General features: G+C 33.4%; 2 non-coding genes across 2 annotated transcripts; both read left to right on the top strand.

The window, feature by feature from the left end:
- Positions 1 to 11,800: 11,800 nt before the first annotated feature.
- Trnaa-cgc (transfer RNA alanine (anticodon CGC)) lies at positions 11,801 to 11,872 on the top strand. Its single transcript has one exon. It is a non-coding gene; the product is annotated as a tRNA-Ala (tRNA).
- Positions 11,873 to 13,375: 1,503 nt separating this feature from the next.
- Trnaa-cgc (transfer RNA alanine (anticodon CGC)) lies at positions 13,376 to 13,447 on the top strand. Its single transcript has one exon. It is a non-coding gene; the product is annotated as a tRNA-Ala (tRNA).
- The last annotated feature ends 1,601 nt before the right edge of the window (positions 13,448 to 15,048 follow it).

The following is a 15,048-nucleotide window of genomic DNA, read 5'->3' on the forward strand; positions in this document are numbered from 1 at the left end:
TATACCGAGCTATTTTGACGAAACTGTAAAAATTGCGGTTTTTCAATTAACAACTTTGGAAAAACAGTCGGAATTTCGGAAGAAACAAAGCGAAAATGACTTCTGGATGTCGAAATCTACAAAAAAATGTCTTCAACTAATTTTCGGAAATGGTTGAAAAATCGATGAAAACATCAAAAGTGCCAAATCCGTCTTATCTTATCAAATACTAGCCCCGCCCACCCACCCTCTATTTTCTTAGAGGGTATGTGACTTGCCAAAATCAGTCCTATCTTAATAAGTACTAGCCCCGCCCACCCACCATCTATTTTCTTAGAGGGTATGAGATTTGCCAAAATCAGTCTTATCTTAGCAAGTACTAACGCCAGCCACCCACTCTCTTCTCATTCTAACCATGAATTCTATTTCTGTTCAGTATAAGATTATTTATGTATTTTAAAGATCGGATAAAATCAATCAACGAAAAGGAGGCAGGGTGGGTGGGCGGGGCTAATTGTGTTCTCTTGTCGAGTGGGAGTGGAAACTTGTAATAGACTCTAGGATATCAAAAAAGTAAAAAAAACCCTAATCGTAACTTTTTTTGTTAGATATACTATTTGCTATAAAATTTATTTCTTATTTCATGCACTTGATCTGTCCTGACTTTTCTATTGTCCCAAATAATCAAATTTTAAATATTCTTGTAAATATATAAAAACTACAAAATACATTCTTGAAACAATACTATTTTGTGGAACAAAAATTATTAATAATTTCCTTTTTCATTTAGAAATTTTTATACCGAGCTATTTTGACGAAACTGTAAAAATTGCGGTTTTTCAATTAACAACTTTGGAAAAACAGTCGGAATTTCGGAAGAAACAAAGCGAAAATGACTTCTGGATGTCGAAATCTACAAAAAAATGTCTTCAACTAATTTTCGGAAATGGTTGAAAAATCGATGAAAACATCAAAAGTGCCAAATCCGTCTTATCTTATCAAATACTAGCCCCGCCCACCCACCCTCTATTTTCTTAGAGGGTATGTGACTTGCCAAAATCAGTCCTATCTTAATAAGTACTAGCCCCGCCCACCCACCCTCTATTTTCTTAGAGGGTATGAGATTTGCCAAAATCAGTCTTATCTTAGCAAGTACTAACGCCAGCCACCCACTCTCTTCTCATTCTAACCATGAATTCTATTTCTGTTCAGTATAAGATTATTTATGTATTTTAAAGATCGGATAAAATCAATCAACGAAAAGGAGGCAGGGTGGGTGGGCGGGGCTAATTGTGTTCTTTTGACGAGTGGGAGTGGAAACTAATAATAGAATCTAGGATGTGAAAAAAGTAAAAAAAAAACCTCTAATTGTTACTTGTTTTGTTAGATACACTATTTGCTATAAAATTTATTTCTTATTTTTTGCACCTGTCCTGTCCTGACTTTTCTATTGTCCCAAATAATCAAATTTTAAACATTCTTGCAAATATATAAAAACTACAAAATACATTCTTGAAACAATACTATTTTGCGGAACAAAAATTAATAATAATTTCCTTTTTTATTTAGAAAATTTTTATACCGAGCTATTTTGACGAAACTGTAAAAATTGCAGTTTTTCAATTAGCAACTTTGGAAAAACAGTCGGAATTTCGGAAGAAACGAAGCGAAAATGACTCCTGGATATCGAAATCTACAAGAAAATGTCTTCAACTAATTTCCGGAAATGGTTGAAAAATCGACGAACACGTCAAAAGTGCCAAAATCCGCCTTATCTTATCAAATACTAGCCCCGCCCTCCCACCCTCTATTTTCTTAGAGGGTATGTGACTTGCCAAAATCAGTCTTATCTTAACAAGTACTAGCCCCGCCCACCCACCCTCTATTTTCTTAGAGGGTATGTGATTTGCCAAAATCAGTCTTATCTTAGCAAGTACTAACGCCACCCACCCACTCTCTTCTCATTCTAACCATGAATTCTATTTCTGTTCAGTATAAGATTATTTATGTATTTTAAAGATCGGATAAAATCAATCAACGAAAAAGAGGCAGGGTGGGTGGGCGGGGCTAATTGTGTTCTTCTGTCGAGTGGGAGTGGAAACTAATAATAGACTATGGGATTCGAAAAAAGTAAAAAAAAACCCTAATCGTAACTTTTTTTGTTAGATATACTATTTGCTATAAAATTTATTTCTTATTGCATGCACCTGACCTGTCCTGACTTTTCTATTATCCCAAATAATCGAATTTTAAACATTCCTGTAAATATATAAAAACTACAAAATACATTCTTGAAACTATACTATTTTGTGGAACAAAAATTAATAATAAATTCCTTTTCTATTTAGAAAATTTTTATACCGAGCTATTTTAACGAAACTGTAAAAATTGTAGTTTTTCAATTAACAACTTTGGAAAAACAGTCGAAATTTCGGAAGAAACAAAGCGAAAATGACTCCTGGATATAGAAATCTATAAGAAAATATCTTCAACTAATTTTCGTAAATGGTTGAAAAATCGACGAAAACGTCAAAAGTGTCAAAATCCGATTTATCTTACCAAATACTAGCCCCGCCCACCCACCCTCTATTTTCTTAGAGGGTATGAGATTTGCCAAAATCAGTCTTATCTTAGCAAGTACTAGCCCCGCCCACCCACCCTCTATTTTTAAAGAGGGTATGTGATTTGCCAAAATCAGTCTAATCTTAGCAAATACTAGCCCCGCCCACCCACCCTCTATTTTCTTGGAAGGTATACCATTTGCCAAAATCAGTCTTATCTTAGCAAGTACTAACGCCAACTACCCACTCACTTCTCATTCTAACCATGAATTCTATTTGTGTTCAGTACAAGATTATTTATGTATTTTAAAGATCGGATAAAATCAATCAACGAAAAGGGGGCAGGGTGGGTGGGCGGGGCTAATTGTGTTCTTCTGTCGAGTGGGAGTAGAAACTAATAATAGTTAGAATCTAGGATGTAAAAAAAGTAAAAAAAGAATGTAATTGTTACTTTTTTTGTTAGATATAATATTTGCTATAAAATTTATTTCTAATTTCATGCACCTGACCTGTCCTGACTTCTATTGTCCTAAATAATAAAATTTTAAACATTCCTGTAAATATATAAAAACTACAAAATACATTCTTGAAACAATACTAGTTGCGACGAAAACGTTAAAAGTGCCAAAATCCGTCTTATCTTATCAAATACTAGCCCCGCTCACCGGCCCTCTATTTTTTTAGAGAGTATGTCATTTGCCAAATTCAGTCTTATCTTATCAAATACTAGCCCCGCCCACCCACCCTCTATTTTCTTGGAAGGTATATCATTTGCCAAAGTCAGTCTTACCTTAGTAAGTACTAACGCCACCCATCCACTTTCATCTCATTCTAACCACGAATTCTATTTCTGTTCAGTATAAGATTATTTATGTAGTTTATTCAGATCGAATAAAATCAATCACTGAAAAGGAGGCAGGGTGGGTGGGCGGGGCTAATTGTGTTCTTCTGTCGAGTGGTAATGGAAACTATTTATAGACTCTAGGGTTTGAAAAAAGTAAAACAAAACCCTAATCGTAACTTTTTTTGTTAGATATACTATTTGCTGTAAAATTTATTTCTTATTTCATGCACCTGTCCTGTCCTGACTTTTCTATTGTCCCAAATAATCAAAGTTTAAACATTCTTGTATATATATAGAAACTACAAAATACATTCTTGAAACAATACTAGTTTGTGGAACAAAAATTAATAATAATTTTCTTTTTCATTTTGAAAATTTTTATACCGAGCTATTTTGACGAAACTGAAAAATTGCGGTTTTTCAATTAGCAATTTTGGAAAAACAATCTGAATTTCGGAAGAAACGAAACGAAAATGACTTCTAGATATCGAAATCTATAAGAAAATGTCATCAACTAATTTTCGGAAATGGTTGAAAAATCGACGAAAACGTCAAAAGTGCCAAAATCAGTCTTATCTTATCAAATACTAGCCCCGCCCACCCACCCTCTATTTTGCCAAAATCAGTTTTATCTTAGCAAGTACTAACGCCACCCACCCACTCTCTCCTCATTCTAACCACGAATTCTATTTCTGTTCAGTATAAGATTATTTATGTAGTTTATTCAGATCGGATAAAATCAATCACTGAAAAGGAGGCAGGGTGGGTGGGCGGGGCTAATTGTGTTCTTCTGTCGAGTGGGAGTCGAAACTAATAATAGAATCTAGAATGTGAAAAAAGTAAAAAAAAACCCTAATCATAACTTTTTTTGTTAGATATACTCTTTGCTATAAAATGTATTTCTTATTTCATGCACATGTCCTGTCCTGACTTCTCTATTGTCCCAAATAATCAAATTTTAAACATTCCTGTAAATATATAAAAACTACAAAATACATTCTTGAAACAATACTTGTTTGTGGAACAAAAATTAATAATAATTTCCTTTTTAATTTAGAAAATTTTTATACCCAGCTATTTTGACGAAACTGTAAAAATTGCGGTTTTTCAATTAGCAACGTTGGAAAAACAGTCGGAATTTCGGAAGAAACGAAGCGTAAATGACTCCTGGATATCGAAATCTACAAGAAAATGTCTTCAACTAATTTTCGGAAATGGTTGAAAAATCGACGAAAACGTCAAAAGTGCCAAAATCCGCCTTATCTTATCAAATCCACCCACCTTGACTCCTTTTCGTTGATTGATTTTATCCGATCTTTAAAATACATAAATAATCTTATACTGAACAGAAATAGAATTCATAGTTAGAATGAGAAGAGAGTGGGTGGGTGGCGTTAGTACTTGCTAAGATAAGACTGATTTTGGCAAATGATGTACCTTCCAAGAAAATAGAGGGTGGGTGGGCGGGGCTAGTACTTGCTAAGATAAGACTGATTTTGGCAAATCACATACCTTCTAAGAAAATAGAGAATATTTTCTTGGAAGGTATATTATTTGCCAAAATCAGTCTTACCTTAGCAAGTACTAACGCCACCCACCAACACTCTTCTCATTCTAATCAAGAATTCTATTTCTGTTCAATATAAAATTATTTATGTATTTTATTCAGATCGGATAAAATCAATCACTGAAAAAGAGGCAGGGTGGGTGGGCGGGGCTAATTGTGTTATTCTGTTGAGTGGGAGTGGAAACTAATAATAGAATCTAGGATGTGAAAAAATTAAAAAAAAACCTAATTGTTACTTTTTTTGTTAGATATGTATACTATTTGCTATAAAATTTATTTCTAATTTCATGCACCTGTCCTGTCCTGACTTTTCTATTGTCCCAAATAATCAAATTTTAAACATTCTTGTAAATATATAAAAATTACAAAATACATTCTTGAAACAATACTAGTTTGTGGAACAAAAATTATTAATAATTTCCTTTTTTATTTAGAAAATTTTTATACCGAGCTATTTTGACGAAACTGTAAAAATTGCGGTTTTTCAATTGGCAACTTTCGAAAAACAGTCGGAATTTCGGAAGAAACGAAGCGAAAATGACTCCTGGATATAGAAATCTATAAGAAAATGTCTTCAACTAATTTTCGGAAATGGTTGAAAAATCGACGAAAACGTCAAAAGTGCCAAAACCCGCCTTATCTTATCAAATACTAGCCCCGTCCACCCACCCTCTATTTTCTTAGAAGGTATGTGATTTGCCAAAATCAGTCTTATCTTAGCAAGTACTAGCCCCGCCCACCCACCCTCTATTTTCTTGGAAGGTGTATCATTTACCAAAATCAGTCTTATCTTAGCAAGTACTAACGCCACCCATCCACTCTCTTGTCATTCTAACCATGAATTCTATTTCTGTTCAGTATAAGATTATTTATGTATTTTATTCAGATCGGATAAAATCAATCACTAAAAAGGAGGCAGGGTGGATGGGCGGGGCTAATTGTGTTCTTCTGTCGAGTGGGAGTGGAAACTAATAATAGAATCTAGGATATGAAAAAAGTAAAAAAAAAAACTCTAATTGTTACTTTTTATGTTAGATATACTATTTGCTATAAAATTTATTTCTAATTTCATCCACCTGACCTGTCCTGACTTGAATTGTCCCAAATAATCAAGTTTTAAACATTCCTGTAAATATATAAAAACTACAAAATACATTCTTATAACAATACTAGTTTATGGAACAAAAATTATTAATAATTTCCTTTTTCATTTAGAAAATTTTTATACCGAGCTATTTTGACGAAACTGTAAAAATTGCGGTTTTTCAAATAGCAACTTTGGAAAAACAGTCGGAATTTCGGAAGAAACGAAACGAAAATAACTTCTGGATATCGAAATCTACAAGAAAATGTCTTCAACTAATTTTCGGAAATGGTTGAAAAATCGACGAAAACGTCAAAAGTGCAAAAATCCGTCTTATCTTATCAAATACTAGCCCCGTCCACCCACCCTCTATTTTCTTAGAGGGTATGTGATTTGCCGAAATCAGTCTTATCTTAGCAAGTACTAGCCCCGCCCACCCACCCTCTATTTTCTTGGAAGGTATATCATTTGCCAAAATCAGTCTTACCTTAGCAAGTACTAACGCCACCCATCCACTCTCTTTTCATTCTAACCATGAATTCTATTTCTGTTCAGTGTAAGATTATTTATGTATTTTAAAGATCGGATAAAATCAATCAACGAAAAGGAGGCAGGGTGGGTGGGCGGGGCTAATGGTGTTCTCTTGTCGAGTGGGAGTGGAAACTAATAATAGACTCTAGGATTTGAAAAAAGTAAAAAAAACCCTAATCGTAACTTTTTTTGTTAGATATACTATTTGCTATAAAATTTATTTCTAATGTCCTGACTTTTCTATTGTCCCAAATAATCAAATTTTAAACATTCGTGCAAATATATAAAAACTACAAAATACATTCTTGAAACAATACTATTTTGCAGAACAAAAATTAATAATAATTTCCTTTTTTATTTAGAAAATTTTTATACCGAGCTATTTTGACGAAACTGTAAAAACTATTGTATTTCAATTAGCAACTTTTGGAAAAACATTCGGAATTTCCGAAGAAACGAAACGGAAAATGACTTCTGAATATCGAAATCTATAAGAAAATATCTTTAACGAATTTTCGGAAATAGTTGAAAAATGATCGAAAATGTCAAAAGTGCCGAAATCAGTCTTATCTTATCAAATACTAGCCCCGCCCACCCGCCCTCTATTTTTTAAGCGTAATCGGTGTAATATCGGTTTATTAATGATTTTCTTGTCGGAAATGTTGTAAAACTTTGACTATGTAATTTTTGTTTTTATTGTTTGTAAATTCTCAGTTCATATTAAAATCTTTACGGTATCTAAAAGTTCTGGATGTTTTATTTAAGTTATTATAACACACTTCGTAACTTCTCGTTCAAAATTGATAATAATAAATAACTAGTTCACTTATGGCACTTAAACTAATCCTTAAACGTTGATCCATTTTGAGTGAAAAGACCCTGGAAATTTTTATCGGCCAAATTAATAACATTAAGGACCGGGAAAATGTGGACTTTAATTTGTGCTTGTTTTTTTATGTTCTTATTTGTGTATCCATCGTTCGACAAGCTGAACTGAGACATTTTATTGTTGAGACTTTCGCAGTGTGGCATAATTTAACATAATATACATTTTTTGTTGTTTGAAATTAAACTCTTGTCAGGGTGAGGAGTAATTAAATGTTGCTTGCTTCTTTTCTTGCAGTTCTAATACTCATTCAGTTGTTGATATAAATTCGAGGAAGAGACATAAAATCGCGTGGCGAAAGCGAAACGCACGGTTTTTCTGTGATGTCAATTTGTCAAAACAAATGTTAAATTTAAAAGACTTCATGGAGATCCGCGTCCGCTTAACAGCAAAGCCAAATTTTGCGGACTGTTTGGGTTATCTTATCACAAAGGACTTTATTGATTTGCTTGTCTCTCAAAAGTGGAGACAATATTTTGAAAATGTCAAATTCTCAAGTGTCAAAATATGTCGTTTTTTTGTTACCAGATGGCGCCGAAAGTGAACGAGTTGTAATAGCTCAGCATAATTTGAACAAGGTGATAGAACTAGAAATAATAAAAATATTTTGCATCATATTAGTAATTCTCAAAAGTATAGAATTCGCCCAAGTTTGAATACTATTTCTGTCAATTTTTCGTAAGTTTTTTTAGTTTCGATTTATGTAAAACTTTATTAAATAAATTTTCAATGAACATAAACATAACATAATATGTTCTCTTTCCTATAATTTAGTAATTGACTCCCATTATTTTTATTTTACCACATTGGGGATTTCACGAAAAATAAAACTTGCAGAATTAAGTTTTACACTCATTCAACAAATAGGATTTTTCGAAATTTTTCTGCATTATAACATTGTTTTAAAGACTACATAACCTTAACAAAGTTTATTTGTTCATCTCCCCTGACGTCATCTTAATGTCCACTAAAAAAATAATATCACTGGAAGTGAAATTTAATCGATACTTTAGTAACAAAGTTTTATATTTACTTACGACTGAGGATGTCCAAAAATAACATTTATATAAATATGTTTTCAATTTTCTCAAGAAACGTTCGTTTGATTTTTTTTATTGTTAAAAAAACACTCACTTAATTTTCCTAAAAGTCATAGAATCGAATATATACAACTGTGCAACTTTATGTTGAAACACCATAAACCTCAAATCCCCAAAACACCATAATACTCAAATCCTCAAAACACCATAATCCTCAAATCCTGAGAACAACATAATCCTCAAATCCCGAAAACAGTATAATCCTCAAATTTTAAGAACAGCATAATCCCCAAATCCTCAGAACACGATAATCCTGAAATCCTCAGAATATCAGAATCCTCAAATCCTCAGAACAGCATAATACTCAAATCCTCAGAACAACATAATCCTCAAATCCTCAGTACACTATAATTCTCCAATCCTCAGAACAGCGTAATCCAAAAATCTTCAAAACACCATAATCCTCAAATTCTCAGAACAGCACAACTCTCAAATCCTCAGGACATAATACTCTAATCCTTAGAACAGCATAATCCCCAAATACTCACAACACCGTAATCCTGAAATCCTGAGAACACAATAATCCTCAAATTCTCAGAATAGCATAATCTTCAAATCCTCAAACACCACAACCCTCAAATCCTCAGGACAACAGAATCCTCACATCCTCAGAATATCAGAATCCTCAAATCCTCAGAACACCGTAATCCTCAAATCCTTAGAATACCATAATCCTCAAATCCTCAGAACACCGTAATCCTCACATCCTCAGAACAGCATAATCCTTAGATACTCAGAACACAATAATCCTCAAACCTCAGAACAGCATAATCTTTAAATCCTCAGAACACCAGAATCCTCAAATCCTCTCAGAATATCAGAATCCTCAAATCCTCTCAGAACACTATAGTCCTCAAATCCTCAGAATATCAGAATCCTCAAATCCTCAGAACAGCGTAATCCTCAAATCCTCAGAACACCGTAATCCTCAATTCTTCAGAATACCATAATCCTCAAATCCCCAGAACATTATAATCCTAAAATCCTCAGAACCTCGTAATCCTCAAATCGTAAGAACAACATAATCCTCAAATCCTCAGTACACTATAATTCTCCAATCCTCAGAACAGCATAATCCAAAAATCTTCAAAACACCATAATTCTCAAATTCTCAGAACAACACAACTCTCAAGTCATCAGAACATAATACTCTAATCCTCAGAACAGCATAATCCTCAAATCCTCACAACATCGTAATCCTCAAATCCTGAGAACACAATAATCCTCAAATTCTCAGAATAGCATCATTTTCAAATCCTCAGAACAGCACAACCCTCAAATCCTCAGAACACCGTAATCCTCAAATCCTCAGAATACCATAATCCTCAAATCCTCAGAACACCGTAATCCTCAGATCCTCAGAACAGCATAATCCTCAAATACTCAGACCACAATAATCCTCAAACCTCAGAACAGCATAATCTTTAAATCCTCAGAACACCAGAATCCTCAAATCCTCAAATTCTCAGAATATCAGAATCCTCAAATCCTCTCAGAACACTATAGTCCTCAAATCCTCAGAATATCAGAATCCTCAAATCCTCAGAACAGCGTAATCCTCCAATCTTCAGAACACCGTAATCCTCAATTCTTCAGAATACCATAATCCTCAAATCCCCAGAACATTATAATCCTAAAATCCTCAGAACCTCGTAATCCTCAAATCCTAAGAACAACATAATCCTCAAATCCTCAGTACACTATAATTCTCCAATCCTCAGAACAGCATAATCCAAAAATCTTCAAAACACCATAATTCTCAAATTCTCAGAACAACACAACTCTCAAGTCCTCAGAACATAATACTCTAATCCTCAGAACAACATAATCCTCAAATCCTCACAACATCGTAATCCTCAAATCCTGAGAACACAATAATCCTCAAATTCTCAGAATAGCATAATCTTCAAATCCTCAGAACAGCACAACCCTCAAATCCTCAGAACACCGTAATCCTCAAATCCTCAGAATACCATAATCCTCAAATCCTCAGAACACCGTAATCCTCAGATCCTCAGAACAGCATAATCCTCAAATACTCAGAACACTATAATCCTCAAACCTCAGAACAGCAGAATCTTTAAATCCTCAGAACACCAGAATCCTCAAATTCTCAGAATATCAGAATCCTCAAATCCTCAGAACACCGTAATCCTCAAATCATTGAATACCATAGTTCTCAAATCCTCAGAACACCAGAATCCTCAAATCCTCAGAATACCATAATCCTCGAATCCTCAGAACACCGTAATCCTCAAATCCTCAGAATACCATAATCCTCGAATCCTCAGAACACCGTAATCCTCAAATCCTCAGAACAGCACAACTCTCAAGTCCTAGGAACAGCATAATCCTCAAATCCTCAGAACACTATAAACCTCAAATCCTCAGAATATCAGAATCCTCAAATACTCAGAACACCGTAATCCTCAAATCTTCAGAATAGCATAATCCTCAAATCCTCAGAACACCGTAATCCTCAAATCATCAGAATACCATAATTCTCAAATCCTCAGAACAACATAATCCTCAAACCCTCAGATCAGCATAATCCTCACATCCTCAGAACAACGTAATCCTCAAATCCTCAGAACATCATAATCCACAAATCTTCAGAACAGCATAATCCCCAAATCCTCAGAATAGCATAATCCTCAAATCCTTTGAACAACATAATCCTCAAATGCTTAAAACACTATAATCCCCAAATCCTCCGAGCAGCATAATCTTCAAATCCTCCGAATAGCATAATCCTCACATCCTCAAAACACCATAATACTCAAGTCCTCAAAACACCATAATCCTCAAATCCTCAGAACAGCACAATCCTCAGATCCTCAAAACATATCGTGTAGATATTAAAACGCTGACCAAAGTTTATCCAATTATTACCACCAACAATTTGATGACGTCATCTCAAAATTTTACTTAATAGTACATGCGATATAAATTTCATTAAATAACATATTGCTGTACTTGTGGTTTATTAATTTGCCTTTATTTTGTTTGTAATTATCATGATTGTTTCTATTATTCAATATTTCTCACAGTAATGTTGGTTTTTAAATATAATAATACCAACCACACTATGGGTGATTGACCTGTACTTGAGCACTCCATACATATCTCTACTTTAAATTATAAGGGTTATTTTAAATATATTGAATTTGTTGGATTGTTCTTCAGGGGGTGAAAATAACCATAGACCAATTTTTTTTTGTTTTAAGAAAATTCACTCCCCTCACGCAGGGGGTGTAACTCAGTGGTAGAGTGTCTGCTTCGCATGCTGAAAGTCCTGGGTTCAAATCCCAGCTCCTCCAACTGCATTTCTTTTATTTTGATAAATAAAATTCTGAATCTGAACTAGCGGTTCAAGTACCATTTTTTGTTTTTCCTTTAATTACAAAATGCCAACAAATATTTTTTTATATTCAAAAATTTAAATTATCAAACAAGCTGAAACAATGGTAAATTGTGACCGTCGGCCGTCTCCGCTTCCTATTCTGAGTTTCTGGTTTCTTAGAATAATGTGTTTGTATCAATGCAAAATCGAAAAAAAAACATATAATTTATATAAACATAATAAATTGTATAAATTTTCGAAAAAGTTAGATAAGATTATTGCGTTAGAATAAAAATTCAATGATGTGTGAATTATGGGTTGCCTATTTATTAGGCAGCCAACACTGAAAAACCCAAAGACAATTAATTTATGATTGACATTTGTGACAAGCGACGACGAAATTTCAGAGCCAACTCGATGTACAACACTTTATAACCACCTTTTTTAAAAGAATACATGTAAATGTTCACCTTTAAACTGTTCTTTCTGCATATTTTTTTGTACTTTTGAATAATTAAATCTTCCAACTTTGATCCTTTTAATGTACGTTCATTCTCCTAATTATTTCTCAGCAAAATCGCAAAATTACATCCCGCTGTTTTTATGTTAAATTTTCATATCTTTAAAAAAATCAACACTGTGTAGGTCAATTAACTTTTATAATGCAAAACTTTTCCTAGGCGAATATTTCGTGGAAATTGTACGAAAAATTTGTTGAGTGAATCGATTTTGAAAAATTTAAATTTATGTCGGATAGGCAACCAAAATTACACTATAGTACAGTACAATGGCTTTTAATGGTTAATTCTTAATCCGGAAACCGGTAATTCGCAACAAACAATTAACCACATGTTGTATAAGCGGAAACAAGGTTATTTGGCACATAAAAATAGAAATTAACCCTATCAAACAATTAAACTTCGCCTAATAAATCCCGAAAAATACGCAAAAACTGTTCATAACATTCCCCTCAATGAAGCGATTCATCCACGCCGCTCGACCTTTATTTTCGAGAAAACTCCACCAACACACCTTCCAGCTATAGCCATCACATCCTCTTTTCACTCCAAGAGAAAAACCCTGGAGATGCAGAAATCTCAGTCTCATCTCGGCGTATTAATTAATTTTTAATGTACTTCACATTTTCTTCTTGTCTAGTGACGAGAGGCCGAGTTTTCTTTTACTTTTTTTCTCGTACTTCCTTTATTTTTCTCATCTTATGAATTCTTAATGAGATTGTAAAACAGATTATGGAGATGCTGAGCATTTCGTGTTGACAAACAGTGAGTAATGTTCTTACGTGCATAATAATTTAGGAATTATTTTTACGAAGTTAATTTCGACGGAAGTCCGGTTCGTCTCGCATTCCCACTCGAGACGACATCAAACGAAGATTAAACAAAAATGCTTTCAACATATTTTCACGTTCGGAGCTGCGAGCCGTGGTGGATGTATGGCGGTAACTCGCTCCCCTCAAGCAGGGGGTGTAACTCAGTGGTAGAGTGTCTGCTTCGCATGCTGAAAGTCCTGGGTTCAAATCCCAGCTCCTCCAACTGCTTTTTTTTGTTGTTATTAAGACTGATGCAGCAATGCGAAGAGTAGGTCGTTGTTTTTACCTTATCTACCTGCGCAAATATTGTTCAGTTAATATTACTTTTAAACAGACGCTGAAACAACAATGACAAATAAAATTCCGAACCCGAACTACAAGTTTAAGTATTCCACACAATAGGTTATAATTTTTATTTATTAGTTGGAACTCTTTATGAACAAATGAATATAAATTTTACTTTTATAGCAAAACAGTGCTTTGATTATGATGACCATTTTTGTATTTTTAACACAATGATAAGTATTTTTAAGTTATGTCAGAATCGACAAGTTTATTAAATTCAGGTGAAAATTTCTTCCAAAAATTGCTTACTTTTGGTGATATTGCAAATTTAAAATTAAGTAAAATTTAATAATATGAATTAACTTAGGAAAGAAGTTCTTTTATAATAGTGAAAGCATATTTTATCGGTATATTTAAACTTCTATAGCCTTTTTTCGTCTTTTTTGCCGTCTTTTCTGTCGTCCTTTTTGAGCGACTTTTTTGCTTCAATTTTTTATCACCTTTTTTCCCCTATTTTTTCACTCTTATTTTGCGCATTTTTTAAGGCTATTTTTATGTTCTCTTTTGTGTTATTTTTCATCGATCATTTTTGTGGTTTTTTGCAGTTTTCTTTGGCGCCTTTTTTATCGTCTCTTTTTTATCGCCTTGTTTTACCTGCATTTTTTCGCCTTTTTTCGTCATTTTTGGCATTGATTTAGTCGCCTTTTTCTTTTTAACTAGTCTCCTTTTATTGGTAGATAGTCTTTTTTTATCGTCTTTATTGTCGTCCTTTTTGGAAACTTCTTCGGCTTTTTATATACTGCTTTTTGTCGTCTTTTTTAGACTCCTTTTACTGGTAGTCTTTTTGTAGTCGCATGTTTTTAATAGTCTTCTTTTAAGCGTTTTTTGTAGTGTTCTTTAGCCCTTTTTTTTGTAGCGTTTTATGTCCCCCTTTCTACGTATTTTTTATATTCTTTTTTCGTTGTTTTTAGTCACCTTTTTTCCATTATTTTTATTGCCTCTTTTTTGTTGCTTATTCGTCGATAATTTTTGTTGCATTTTTGTACCCATTACATATTTTCGTGTCGTCTTTTCTTCGCTCTTGTGGAGTTTTCTTTCATTCTTTTTGGATATTTCTTTAGCGACTAATTTGTCGCCTCTTTTTTGTCTACTTTTTGTTTTTTTGATCTCCTTTCCTTTGTCTTTTTTGTTTGTCGTCCTTTTTTGGCCCCTTTTTCATTAGGCTCGTTTTAATGCTATTTTCTGAAGTAATTTTCAATGTTTTTTTTTTTGTTTTTTGTATCCTTTTGTTTGTTTGTATTTTTGATGTACTTTATTGTCGTTCTTTTTTCGGGCAACTTTTTTTGTCATTTTTCTATCGCCTCTATTTTATTACTTTTTCGTCGATCTTTTTTTTTGACACGTTTTTTGGTGTTTTTTTCCTCCTATTTTCGTCGTCATTTTCTGCGGTTCTTTTTTCTCTTTCTGTCTTTTTTTTAGTCTAACTTTTTTTAAATAGTTTTTTAAGCATTTTTTGTAGTTTTCTTTAACGGTTTTTG

Source organism: Zophobas morio, unplaced genomic scaffold (genome assembly GCF_036711695.1).
Source record: "Zophobas morio isolate AGI-343-1 ecotype UQ-CSIRO unplaced genomic scaffold, CSIRO_AGI_Zmor_V1 ptg000006l, whole genome shotgun sequence".
Taxonomy (NCBI): domain Eukaryota; kingdom Metazoa; phylum Arthropoda; class Insecta; order Coleoptera; family Tenebrionidae; genus Zophobas; species Zophobas morio.